Genomic DNA, 13,121 nt, shown 5'->3' on the forward strand with positions numbered 1-13,121 from the left:
GGAAGTACAAGTGAGTTAATGGAAGCGGTGGGGGGTGATTTCTCACCTAATTACGGTCGTGGAACACTGAGCAAAGAACACAAGCTATTTTGAACGACCAAGGACAACAGGAAAATGCTAGAACGCGGGGAAAAAACTCACGATGATTGGGTACGAATGGCGTGATCCTCAAACAATTCATTCGCAATCATGGATCTGCCTTCTTGAAATTCATGGAACGTTTCTGCGAATACAGGTGAGATCGATGAAGGGAACTGATCCAAAATAAACTTTCGTAGGACTGTTTGGTGATAGACTTTATAGAGGGAGCCAACCCTTTCCTGGTAAGTTGTCGTCCTCGATCGAATGAATTGCTATTGTTGGAATTAAATGCCTCTCTCATGGTTGGGTGGTTTCACAGGGTCATTTAAAGTGCATTCATTCCGCTCTAGGTACGCACATACCCAAGAAATCCCGTTACCATGGACCTCTGCAGCTCATGATGACCCATCAGTTGTTGCTCTTTCAAGAGCATTTCCTTGAAACTTGAGCGACCTTCGTCGTCTCTTTCGGGATTTTCAAATCTTCAACACCTCTTCCGCATCCAAATTCTAATTATGCACAACACATTCTTGTCCAGAAATTGAGTGGTCCTCGAAAGATACCATGTGAAGGCGATAGGAACGGGAATCTTGGCCGAGACCATGGTGATGATGGGAACGGGAGTAGTGGTTGAAACGGGGGAACCTACCCCAAGACCAAAGGTGGTCGGTTGGCTTGCATAATGCACTTGAAGCCTGTATTAAAGTTGAGCCCGTAATTAGGTAACCAGCGTGTCCTCTCAAAAGAGAGAGTTGGAAGAATTCCCGAAAAGCCCGTTGCCCTTTTTCAGTTTATCATTATTCATAACACATTCCTTTGGCAGGGTGAACTTCAAAGGAAGGGAGCCAATTTATTGTCGAGTGGTCCCACTTAAAATGAAATCGAGTTTATAATATCATGCCATACCATCGCATCAAATCTCTGATCCTGCATTCGCAACCTTGAGGAAAAGGGTCGTTTTTTTATTATTTTTTTATCCTTGCATACATGCTAGACAATCATTTAAGGCGAATTGTCTTCCATATACTAAGGAAAGAGTCGAAGAATTTCACCATGCTAACCGACAAAGCTACGTCTAATTTTGGGAGCAATTGTCTCTGCAACGTGGCCAGGTTCATCGAATGGCTAACTCATCCCAGGGCCCACAAAGCCAAGGAGGCATGGAGCCAAAGAGGCACCAGGGAACACAAGAAGACGAAGTGGAGGAGGTGGGAAAATTGCATTCAATTCGAAGGACTGGCTGCCTGCAAAATCTAATATGGCTACTAGAGTCTAGTAGTGCTCTATGTGCAGGACGCAACCTTTGGCATGCTTGTGCACAAACTGTCCGCGAAAAAGGATTTCTCATTTCACTTGAAAGCAATTAAACCAGGGGGGGGGAGGGAGGGGGGAACCATCCACCATCAGTCAGCCATCCACTTTCCTCCTCCCGAAGCCAGACCGGATGGAAAGGCAGATGACTAGCCTTCCCAGAACTGAGGAATTGAGGAATGGAAATCCGGTCGAGGGGTCGGGGGTTACAGGAACATAGGCAGATTTGGCTCCCTTTTCTGGGTAAACTGCTGACCTCATCAAGAGTCCGAGCAGGTTGGGAACATCTCGTTCCAGAATCCGATTGAAGTGTATCCAAAGAACGAAGGTTTCTCTTGGCTTGGCTCGAGAATACCGGTCGAACTCGGGCAGGAATGTAATTCAAGGCCTAGGACGAAGGCTTAGGCGATGAAACTTTCATCATTTACCTCTCCAAGGTAGGCTAGGGCAGTACTTTGCGATCAAGTCATAAAAACATTCCCAAGTCGAATGCACTTAATGCCTCTACCCAAACTTTGTCTTTGCGGATTTTTTCCTCCCGGCTATTTCGCACTTCCTTCCATTTCCATCAAGGTGGTTGCAATGGCGAAAACGAAAAAGAAAACATACAAGATATGGGTGTCAATTAGGTCCAACCCAGCGTGAAATCGCCACTAGTCTTAGTTTATGGAACAAAGAAAGCCTCTCGAAATATCCGAGGAAAATAAAAGTGCTTGTTTTTGTGTGCGTATTATGTCACAACATGTGGGTGTTCCCTTGCTCCACTTGATCCAGTAGATATTTTTACTTTAAGCCGGGCCCGGGTTGGGTGGTCGTTCACAGCGGATGACAGGTCCTGTAATGAATGAGCTCTAGTGGAGAGCACCATCAACGCTGCTACTCGCTCCTATCCCATTGTACTGACTCGAGAGTGTACGACAGGGTGGTCCTAAATGAGCGTCACCCATAAAGGTCAGCCAAAATTTTGATTTCAATTTCGTCTATGATTTTTCATTTACCCCCCACAGTAACGAAATGAATTTAGGTGAAAAAGGTAGATTCATGCCGTGAAAAGACACGCTTTTTAAAAGGAAACGGTGGGCACACACTTTTGGAGGGTAGCGATATTCTAGAACGATTAAACTATGTCAGTGACACTTTGTCACTATTTTGCCAGAATAGTATTGTTCAAAAGATCTTCACAACAAAAACATCTTCTCCGATTGGATTCAAAGCCAATCTTTTGTTTAGCATGAACGTAACTGTTGTGGGAGAACCCTGTAGTAGGGATCTTTGGCGAAATCAAAATTAAGGCTCAGACTTGTGCAGAAGATGGGAAACTTTTGGGGACTAGAGAAGAGCGTTAATGTTAAGGTTTAATTTGTGCCATTAAGTGATTGGGTCGCTTGAAGAACCCTTCCAACTAGGGATGTTTTACGGAAGTCTAATCGACATTTTGAGCAGTTTTGAGATTATACTGGGAGTTGCAGTTCTGTGGCTTCGAAAACCACTCTGTTTGGAAATTTGAGTTCAGATATAACGGAGGCATTTTGGCATTACAATAAATGAAAAAGGACTACTCAATCTCAAACAATTCAGATGCGGTTTTAGACATCATCACCATATTTTACATTCAGGTGCTAAAGAAACGTGCTTCTAGCATCTAGTATGAAACGGGTTAGTTCAAAGTTATCAATTATAACATGTTTTAGTCACGTAAGTTTTAGATCTGAGCTTGAATTTCAACCACAACAACAACAACAATAAGGTGGATTCAAGGAGCGCAAGCAAAAATGGGCAATCATTTGGGTTTCCCTTTGATCATCACATTTATTCTGTTTGCCAACACTCTTTAACGAAATTCAAACTTATTCTCGTTATTGAATGATACTTCCAAAGATAAGTTGACGGTAGCTTTTCTAAATGATGCACACTCTTCTCGTCTCAGTCACTTATTTTATTCAACCATTTGCTGGTTTTCAATCTCCAGATATTGTTCAGTCAGCCAAATGACAGGTTTACCCACAATACTACCCATTTTTAACCATTCTTTAAGATCACCAGTATGTTTAAGAGGGGACGCTCGCTAGCAGTTTATGTTACAGTTTCAATATCTTCGAAATTCTGCTGATGAAATCATCATGAAACACATACGCAATGGGTCTAAAAAAATCGTTATCCAAACCATAAACGCTTGAAATATGGACGGGGATGCTTAGGTTGCGAATCAGCATGTTAGAAAATAATGAAGCCATTGGCTTCTTTTTAAAACGAGGTCCCAGGTCACCGAGGAAGTGTACAATCAAATCATGTACAATCATGTACAATCAAATCCGGGCGAGATTGGGAACGTTCAATCCCAACCCAGTCCTAAGCAGAGGAACTGACTCCTAAGCCTCGAGCACTTCTAGACTTTTAACAACAATCTCTCCTTTCCTTTACCTTTTTCGATAAAATGGTTTATCCCCGGCAAACAGTTGGGATTCAAAAGTCGCTGTCTTCGAGTCAAATATCTTGCTTGAGTAAAAAACTGACTCGACTGATTTGACATGGGTCGATGCACTTTTGCAGCTTCAATATCGGCCATACGTATTTGGGGTGACCAAGTTCCGATGAACTTCTGTTATTGATATACATACTTTTGGCCTGGGTGATTTGTGCATTTATGCATTTATCATGAATTTAATGATTGGCCTGAAGATATTATAACTATAGTAAACCAACGAAATCCAACAAAGCATACGACCTCTCGCAGTCTTACCACTTCAAAGAATAAAGGATGTAGTATCAATTGGTGCATTTTGTGTGTCGGTGAATATATTGACGTTCGTTGGCCGGTGGTTTCCCAAATCTGACGTTCTTGCAAAGTTCATATTGTTACCTGAAGGGTATCTTTGAGGGGGGGAGGGAGTCCTCACTGACTGGGCGGACCCGGATAAGTACAAGTAGCATATACGTAGTTCAAGACTTGTATGAGTTTTGCATAAGAGCCACATTCAACTTTCATGCCTTCAGGCTGATATTTTGCCGCCTTTGAGAGCGATTCGGCAAACCAAAGTATGTACGTACCACTCGTACGTACGTGAGTAAGTCAGTGAGTTGGCGTGGGGTTCGGTATTTTTTCGATCGATTCGCCATTTATCCGATCAATTCATGTCGACATCGAGTGGTTGAGAGAAGGAACGGGGTCGGTAAGATTTGTATTGGAAAATATCCTATCAAACTGTAAGGGGGTTCGGTCCAGACCAACGTCATAAATAATTTCGAAAGTAAACCAGTTCCTTCTCGATCGTTGGCAAACAAACAGAGAAATCTTGCAATTTCCGTTGGGCCGCTGGAACACAAAATGTGTTGCATATAGGCCATACGTATATACTATGTATGTTAGGGTATTGATTAGGGGCGATACTGTGACAAATCGGGAAATGGTTCAGCGCCTAAAATGGTCGTGTGCCAGTGGAAGTCGGTCGAATATTAGCTGTATCATTATGCCATCCAACTCTCAAGGGAGTATCAGTAAAAAGCAAACTTTTGCTTTTGCAATCTCACGCCAACCAACGGAAAAGACGTCGAAGTTATCAAAATATGGCACAACACGTACGTATTACGATTTTTGCTAAAAGAGGACGGCAGTAAAAAAAAACATGGCCGAAAGAGGGGAGGGGGTTATCCGATCACTGTAAAGAAGATTTTTTGTAGTGTCTGAATTGATTTGCCTCCAGAGACTTGACCTCAATTTTCTTCATGTTCCGCCCAAGGATGGATCTCATAGATTTTCCATAAGAATCTGCCCGGAATTACCCCCGATGAAATCTTGTCCATTAGCGAAATACCCACTTTGAAAGAGAAGAACCTCGGGCTGTCCTTCGATCTACTATCGTTTGTCTATCTGTTCTCTCCCTACTTCATAGGTTTGGCCAAGCCCCGCCACAAAGAAAGAAACAGAAAGAGAGGGAGGGAAGACCCACGACCCACCCAACCACCCAACCACTGGCAGTGCAGGTCGGCAGTGTAGATCGGGATCGAAGCTCTCACGAAAATAAATGAATGAACGACTTGAAGTCCATCCAGGCTCATCTCCCTAATAGGCTGGCTTTCAACGTCGACAAAGAGGGATTTTCAATTTCCTTCGGCAAACACCGCTTGGGATGGAAAGAGAGAAAGAGAGAGAGAAAAAGAGATGGGAAGAGGACGAAAAGGAGGGGGAATCTGGTCAACCCATCCATCCATCCACCCAACCACCCACCCAACCAACCAACCAACCAACCCTCGTACCGAAATTCCTTCGAGGACACTCGGCCAAAAAGAGAGCACGCCGAGGAATTGCCAGCATTTCTCGTCTCTGCATTGGGCCCGGGATGCCAATCCCGGGCTTGGTGTTATTTAGGGGGAACGAGCCGACGTGTTGATAAATGGTATCAGAGGTAGACGGTCCAAAGTATGCTTCATTTTCGAATTTCAAGGCAATCCCACCACTCCAAAGGGTCCTTAGTAGATGATGTTAGTACCTTGCCCGATTGTTAAGTGAGATGAAACAAGTTCTCAGGTTCATCGGACGTTAGATCGGACATTTGCAACAAAACTGAAACTGAAAATCATCCTATTTGGAAGGGACTCTAACTTACTACTTCGTTCTTGAGTGGATTATGGCAGGTGTTCCAGACGATCAGGTGGGTTGTCCCAGATCGGACAAGGGGACCCCAGAAAGGAGTAAAGACAGAGCCCCAAAGTAAAGCAAGACCCAGGCGGCGGCTGCTCTTGTCGGTGGTCCCGACGTTCCACCCTTGTTCCTAATTTCCATTTGATGGTATTTGCCATCCACAGTACGTCAGCCAACTGGCAGGCACAGCTCTCGAACGGAAAGGGGGGTTGGGGCAAAGTTATGCATCTTAAAGTGAACGAAACCAGGGCAAAACGACCGAAAGAGCCAGCGTTAAATTAGGGTTAAGAAGGACAAAAAAAGGAAATGGAAAGGGAAGAAGGAAGGCCAAAGTAGTGGTGCTACTTTTTTATGAAGACCCCAGTGCCTGCAGACTTAGCCAATGTGCTGGAAACTGCGATATTGGTACGGTTCTACCCAACCTCATATTGCTTTACGAGCCCATTGACGAACAAGAACCGCATCAAGGCGGCCAACAAAAAAAACCGTACCAAACTACAGGAAAACCAGAGCTACACACTTTCGCTTCGGCGTGTGTAGAAAATAGCCTGGATAACGCTCCTTGTATGAATTTTTTTTTACATACATGAATACAACACTTCGTGCCCAATAAATCTGGTGGTGCGTATTTTTGGAACAATAACTTCTCCATTGTATTCCAGGAACGACAAGATCCAACAAACTTGGTCGGTTATTTCTTGCCTACTGTTATTTGGTCGAAAACAAAAAAACAGGTCTGATATGTGACCAGTGACCACGAAGGGGGAACTAACGTTAAGACTGGCCTTCAAAAACAAAGCCCGCTGTTCCAATGATGAGTCCGTTGCATTGAAAAGTGCCATGGAGCATCCAAAGCCGAGAGAGGGAGCGAAGGGACAAGATGAGCGAGCCACGCAAAAAGAGGGAATCAAAGATGAGCACCAATAACAACTACTCGGCTTGGCTACCATCATCCTTATGCATCTCCACATTTGAGTCTCATTTGTTTTGGATCACTATCAGAGATTTCTTGATGTTTGGGGATCGAGAAAGGAGGGAAAAGATGGAGAGGGAGAGAGAGAGGGAGGGAGGGAGGGAGGGAGAAAGAGAGAGAGAAAGAGAGAGAGAGAAAGACGTTACTTGCAATGTAGGCAAGTCATCACTGATGATAATCGGACTTGGCATGATCTTGGGCAAAGTCGTTCCAGGCGCTCTTGGAACTGCTTTTAGGTGAGCCAATGTTGGTGGAACATGAAATACATATCATACAACCACTGCCCAGGATATCACTCTATGTATAGTGATAATAAATTATAAGCTGCCATCATCAAAGATTACATGATTAGAGCCAGCGTAAAAAGTCTGATCATAGATTGAAAGGGTTAAAGAAACTCAACCCGCTCAAACACTCGATTTGAAAATGAACTTATTTTCCTGACTCTGTTTGTTTACGAGTACCATAACGCCTTGTAGATGGATCAAGATTGTTATGATTGGGGCTAAAGTGGAGACGGCGGCAACATGACATGTCAATTTGTGTCCGTTTGGTTGCTTGTTCACGAAAGCGGAAGGAATGCTTTTCAGGCTCATTGAGCTTCAAGATGATGTTGCCATCATCGTTCAATTTGGAACGAAACGATTGAGCACGCTAAACATTTCTCAAAGCGTATTAGTGATATAAAAAAAGAACAGAAGACCAAATACCAAAACTTATTTCTCACCATGTGCATGTCTTTCGATCAAGACGGCGAGTTGTTGTTTTTCCCTAGTTGTCAATCCCTATTGAACTTCGATAGCTTAATAAAGCCCGATTGAGCGTCTCAAAGGTGAAAAAAGCAATGCACTTCGTTTGAGATGGCAAGACGGACGAATGCATCTTGGTCTTTTTTGCACTAACTTAGCCTTATCAGATCGCATCTGCCTCTTATTTGAACTTGTTCAAGCGACCGGAAGCAAATGCTTGGCAAGACGTGAGACAACAATATCAACAACAACTAGAGCTCTATTGAGAGAAAGCCCATTGATATTCCTCTTTCCAGGTACCAGTATTCTACAGCTTTCTGGCAAAAGTGAGCTCCAAGATCAAGTTAGGAGTTTAGCTATTTCTCTACCAAGTGGAATTGAAGATCAATGGAGTCATTAATTTGATCAAAATACCATAGGTAACAAGTGGCCAAATGCATGTTATCCTGTGGACCAAGAACCATTCTGTAGAGATTTTTATGACAAATTCAGTGCTAAGCTGAAAAGCCTTGAACCGCATAAATGAAATTGAGTCACTAGTAAAACAACCAAATGCCATGGAGATCAGAATGAGTTTCTCGTTCTATGTTCACTCTCTTACTAGATCTCTAGAACCTTCTGCGGAGGTGGGGTAAGACCTTTCTCGTAAAACGGCCTATCAACTAGCTACCAGATGATTTGATTGGATCAATGAAGCATGTTGTTTAACCCAATGAAACGGGAGTGGTCGTCATTGAGTCTAGGTAATTTTGGCAAAAATCACCCCGTTCATCTTGGGCAAACTTGACAACCATACCTTGCTTGTTCTCAGGGATTTGAGTGAGCGAGAGTGAAGAATGGTGAGAAGAAGTGGATTGTTTCTCAGTAAAAAAGAGTAACATGCTCTCATGGGAAGAACACGCTAGAATTGGAGGTGGAACGGAAGGAGGAGGAGGAGGATGGCTCACAGACACACTAGAGCATACAGAAGGTTGCGATCTGCCATAAATCCTCGGTCTTAAAGAGGGGTTCGTTTCCTCATGGTCTGATCAGAAATATCCCACTGAAAGCGAGGCTAAGTGAGGCCAAGGCCTAGCCTTGCTTTCAAAGAACTGAATCGAGGAAAAAAGGGATGGAAGTGGAGGAGAATGAGAGAATGAGCTGGCCCTTTCCCCTTTTCTTGACTACTACTCTACCCCTCGACTGGCTTGAACTTAAGCCTCTTTCAAGGCCCACTCAAGGAAAGGTTGGCGTAGGTATCGGTACAAACGCACAACCATACACTTAATAAATCCTGTTCCACGTGGACTATTTTTTTCCCTTCTGAACGCGGATTTGGACAGTTAAGGAAAAGGTACTCGCATGTCTCATGGGAAAGCGCGTAAAGGAAAAAGAGCCTCATGAATGGCTCACTTTAATAATGCATCTTAAACAAGCATGGTGTTGCTATATTGGTTCCCATGATCATCACCCCTGTTGCTGATCTATCTCTCCACTTCTCACACTAGCAAGTCTCCACTAGACGTGTATGTACTTAGTCCTTGAGACCTTGGGCTCTCTCACGATGGCTAGCCAATAGAGTTGGCCTTACTTATCGTTTGTACGGCCAAGCCTTAATAACAACAGGCTGGCTACCTTTGTCGGATGTTTCGCGGTGAAGGCCCATCCATGACGATAATCAATCTTAGATGCCCTGTCAATGGCATTGAAGATAGGCTTTAGAGAATTTTACCTCATGGGATCCGTAAAGGGTTCTCTTCTTCGTCTTCTCTTTCTCTCTTTATCCATCGCCTTCCTTTCATCTAAGGCCTTTGCATGAGAACCCAAGCACGTTACAAATTGATGCTGGAAAACTCAGCAACAACAACAACAACAACAACACCAGCAGTACCAGCAATATACCACAACATACGAGGCAGCAGGTCTAGTCTTGGCAATAACAATTCCAAAAACCCTGTATTGGTTTGACTTGTGGCAAAAAAGCAAGTACTCCTCTTTTAGTTAGGTTATCTGAAAGCCCCCATTGGTTCTTGAGCATTACACAGGGTATTGTACATTTTTGGGTACAATGAACATTCAAGTAAGAAAGCAGGTATTGGAAACAATTTGACAATGGACGGACCCGCTCATTTTAGCGTCCACTTCCAAAGCAAGACATCTCAACGATCAATTTTCTGTGAAAGTAGCGATTCCCTTATGAATGGAACTGAATGTCATTGGCCAAAGTGGTTTTGAATCCAAACAAGATGATCTCTTTGTTTCATTACACATGAAAAAACTCAGACGCATAATTTTATTTTCCTCAAGGTTCCCCCCATGTCAAGATGTGACACGAAATTTGATCATACTTTTGTTTAAGTAAATTTCAGTTGGGACCACGTGCGCCCTATACATGTCAATGAACATTTAGATCTGGGTGAGTTCCAATTTGTTCCCAAACTTGTTGAATTGATTTCCGTGTCTCTCATCCACATGAAAGTACGTTCCAAGCTGATAGGACCAAGATGCCAGGGCCAGAATCAAAACTTTCCAATCAATGCATGATGATGGTTATGGTCAATAGTAATGGAGGGACAGATCTGGACCAAAACTTTTCCGCTCTCAATTCAATCTTGAAGTTCCGAGATAACAGTTTCTTTTTGGCCCTTAAAGGTCTGGAACCAACCTGAAGTCGTAGGGTGCGCATTGCACAATGTGGATCTCGGTTCAAGGTCAGTCCGACCTCCGAAAGGCGAAGAAGTTTGTAAAATTCGTACCACAATTGATTTGGCAGCAAATTCCATCTTCAGCCTCCCTCCCTCTCTCCTGTTCCTGGCCGGCCTAAACATGAACAAAAAGTCCAAGACGAAGGCTTGCTTCGACATTTTCTTTCCCTTTTGGACGAACAAATTCAAAGTGCAAGGTCAGCCTTATTTCCCACAATCGATGGACCCACATACTGAGCAGACCGAATTTTTTCCCTGATTTGCGTTTTTGAGAGGTTCACTTTTGAAGAAGCGTTTCGGAACGAACGTAGAGATTGGAGCAGAATTTCCAGATAATTCCAAAACTAATTATAAATCAACTGATGCTGGTAGCAAGTTTCTTTCTGGAGTCAATGAGTGAGCGAGTAATCTGCAAATTGAGCCTAAGAGACAGAGAAGGAAACATTTTCTAGAACTGCTTCAATTCCCGAAACTGGCTGAGCAATGGATCGACGTAATGGTCTTTGCCTCAATCAATAGAGCGATTCTGGAACGAATATGGAGCCAATTTGAATACCCCGTCGTTCAGGAAAGAAAGAAGGCCATCTTCGACCCTCATCTGAATCCAAAACCTAGCTAGTACGGTACGATAGTACGATGGTCCTGGAGTTAGAACTTGTTGTGGGTCAAAGAGTCCCTTGAACAAAACGCACAAAGGCCGAGCTTATTGATCATCAATCCTTGGTCAAAAAGTGAGTGGGAACAGCCTTGGCGAGGCACGGAAAACGAATTGGGTCGTCTTTTTTTCGGTACAAATGCATCAAAGAGTACAAAGATTCATTGCCGATCAGCGATTTCTAACATTTGACAAGAATCTCGATGACAAATGATAAAACCCAACCAAGCCACTTTAGTAGGTGAGAAGAAAGGAAAAAGGGCCCCATGAAAAGCTGAAGCTTTTGTCAAAGATGCACAAACCTAATGCTTATTGCCAAGAGGGCGTTTTTGTACTTCACTTTGTTCCACTGAGTTGTACACAAAAAGTTCTCCCACCATTAATGTAAACTCACGTAAAGGATGTCCCCGAGATGAATTGCTTCTGAAAGTACTTTTTTCTTGCAACATATTTTGTATTCCAAGGCAATCTGTGCCCCAGGATAATTTTTTCTACCTACTTTCAGCCAGTGAATCGCAAGAAAGAGAATGAAACCGAATTCCATTGTGACAAAACTCTATTTTCAATAGACTAGACAAATAACCTAACTCGACTGGCTTACGCAATAACTTATGTGCGCATTAGATACTATACTAAAGGTCTTCTACAGTATGGTTACTCGTCCCAATTCTTTTTCGATTGAAGATAATCCAATAATGATGCTTCTCCTACCTGTTTGTTCTTGTTGTTCTTGTTCAAATTTGGAATCGACCCTCGGCTCCCAATTGGATTTTCCTTGTGTGTCTTGGCCTTTCAATAAAGCCTGCGAGCGAACAATCAAAGGCCGCAGCCAACGGGGAGACACTCTGATAACTTGTATTGGAGTGATGACAACAAAGAATCAATCAAATGGCTACAGAGCGTCAATTTCCTGTTCGATCCATCCAGGACGATCTCCAGGGAAGGCGAGGAGAGGCCAAAAAAGGCCAAACTGAGGATCGTTGGAAGTCTCCAAGGCGACAGCGCCAACTCTGGAGTGGAATATCGCAATGAAAGGCGACTTTGCCACCGTGGAAGGAGAGGATCTCCTGTCCCCAGTTAAAAAAGGCTGTTTTTTTCCTCCTCCCCTTTTCGCCGCCTGCCGTTTGCTGTCCTTTTTTTCCCCTTGGTCTTCAAGTGCTTGGTTTGGCTCGAGAGGGTTCACGTTGAGTTGAAGATCACTTCCGCCCTCTCAATCACTTTGCGAATCCGTCCAGAATCTTTTTTTCTTCAAGAAATGTCGAAATAAGATCGAAGAGTTCATCGATCCTGGTGGAAGGGGGCTCCAGACACTGGGATCACTAACCTCTACGTCCCATGGATCATTTCAAATCGCATGCAAAATCCTGGGCTCCACTCCACCACTCTGTTTTCAAACAAACAATCGTGATCGTTTTCAATGGAACTCGTTCAAGCAATCTTGAGACTGGGAAGATGCTATGAAGAACTGGATTTGTGTATGAGACTACTCATAAAAAGATGCTCAGACATCCCAAAGAGTGGGGAAAGCGCTGGAGAAGCGGCAATCAATTTACAGCAAGCGTCTCTTGGATATCTTGTCTTATTCATCTCATTACTTCGAACGAAATCCCTCGAAGCACAGATGCACAAATCCTTATGCACTAGGACAATAGGGAAATTCTCAAAGAGGTCTCGACCAGTTTTCCTTCTCTCGTCCCAACGACGTCCAATCGGGTACACCGAGTTGTCACTTTAAAACTCTCCCAATTACAGCCACTCTCCCCAAAGGCTCCTTTGGAAGTGAAAGAGGGATCGATCTCCTTTTATTTTCCTTTGGGTCTGACGTCTGCTCGTGTGAAGAAGGGCTGTCTGTCCCTTAAAGAGTTCGCACGAGCGGAGAAACCTCCCCGCCAACAGGGATCCTGCCACCCGCGACCTTCACCACCTCCAACCGTCGGGATCGGGCTCAAACGCCGTTGGGAAGACTGAGGGGACAAGTGCATCATCGTGCGTTCGAGCATTGGTTCGTTTCCTCGTTCGTTCTAACACT

General features: G+C 43.8%; 1 protein-coding gene across 1 annotated transcript in view; it reads right to left on the reverse strand.

Annotated features, from left to right (window-relative positions):
- Positions 1 to 12,866, reverse strand: part of LOC131879319 (zwei Ig domain protein zig-8-like) — an 85,701-nt gene extending 72,835 nt beyond the window's left edge. Inside the window, exon 1 of the mRNA XM_059225610.1 lies at positions 11,804 to 12,866. The gene's annotated coding sequence lies outside the window, so the exon portion shown is untranslated. The remainder of the gene's footprint in view (positions 1 to 11,803) is intronic.
- Between the last annotated feature and the right edge of the window lie 255 nt (positions 12,867 to 13,121).

This window comes from Tigriopus californicus, chromosome 4 (genome assembly GCF_007210705.1).
Source record: "Tigriopus californicus strain San Diego chromosome 4, Tcal_SD_v2.1, whole genome shotgun sequence".
NCBI classification, from domain to species: Eukaryota; Metazoa; Arthropoda; class Copepoda; order Harpacticoida; family Harpacticidae; genus Tigriopus; species Tigriopus californicus.